General features: G+C 37.1%; 1 pseudogene; it reads right to left on the bottom strand.

Annotated features, from left to right (window-relative positions):
• The window catches only part of LOC113220049, a 9,546-nt pseudogene extending 8,656 nt beyond the window's left edge, over positions 1-890 (bottom strand).
• Between the last annotated feature and the right edge of the window lie 214 nt (positions 891-1,104).

The raw sequence follows: 1,104 nt of genomic DNA, 5'->3' as shown, positions 1-1,104 counted from the left end.
GTACTACTGAAATTCTCCACCAGAAAATTCTTTGTTGGGGAAGGAAGGGCTATCATGTTCATTTGGGGATGTTTAGCAGCATCCCTGGCCTCTACCCACTGGATGCCAGTAACAACTTTTACCCCACAAGCTCTGTAACAACCAATGTCTCCAGACATTGCCAGTTGTGCCCTGTGAAGCAAGATCATACCCAGTTGAGAATCATTGCTCTAAAACGACTGATGCCTCTCATCAAAACTGGATATCCTTTATGTAGCCTTAACTGAAAATTATCCATCAATACAGAATAGCGGACCAGAGGCACTCCAGCAAGAGAGCTCCTTAACCTCTTAACTATGTCATGCAATAAGACTGGAATGAGATCAAACATGAGAACTTACGGTAATCTTCACAAGTTCCTAATGTCTGTGCCTCGGCTTTGTCATCTGTAAAATGGGAATAATACCTGCCTCATAGGATACTGTGAGGATTAAATTATATAATATCGAAAACATGAAAACAATACCTGGCACATAAATAAGCAATGACTAAATACTAATTATTTTTATTGTAATAAGTTTAACATCTAAAGGAGTGAGTCTGTACAGTTTTAGGCAGGTCTTTTCTAACTATCATAAAAATAAAGCTACAAAATAATAGATATAAGTATCAATTAAGAGAGTAGATTGGTGTTTCCAGGAAAAGGAATGAAATTTCCACATGATGTTTAGATAGAAGACAAAGTCACTAACACCAAAGTAATACAAAAACTCCAAGTTTGCATCCCAAAAGCTACCATCAAGATATTGTAAAAACTGCATACCTCTTTTAGCAGCACAACCAGAGGGGTCATGATATCCTTAGTCACCATGTCATCACAAACTTCAAAACCTCCACAAGCACTGAGATTTCTACACAAGAAATTTAAAACATGTTTTACTTCCACATCACGTCACAGAACACTTCTACCCTCTCACATTTCTATTTTTAGCCATATTTAAGGTTTCCCAGAGGAAATAGCTTATTGTTTCTGTCATATGATGCAGAACCAATCCAGAGATTTCCACCTGTTCTGATCCTTATTCTACAAGATATAAACAGATGACGCTGTCATATAACAACTTA

This window comes from Piliocolobus tephrosceles, unplaced genomic scaffold (assembly GCF_002776525.5).
Source record: "Piliocolobus tephrosceles isolate RC106 unplaced genomic scaffold, ASM277652v3 unscaffolded_291, whole genome shotgun sequence".
Classification (NCBI taxonomy): domain Eukaryota; kingdom Metazoa; phylum Chordata; class Mammalia; order Primates; family Cercopithecidae; genus Piliocolobus; species Piliocolobus tephrosceles.
Note: the sequence above shows the minus strand (reverse complement) of the source record. Positions and strands in the feature narration are given on the sequence as shown.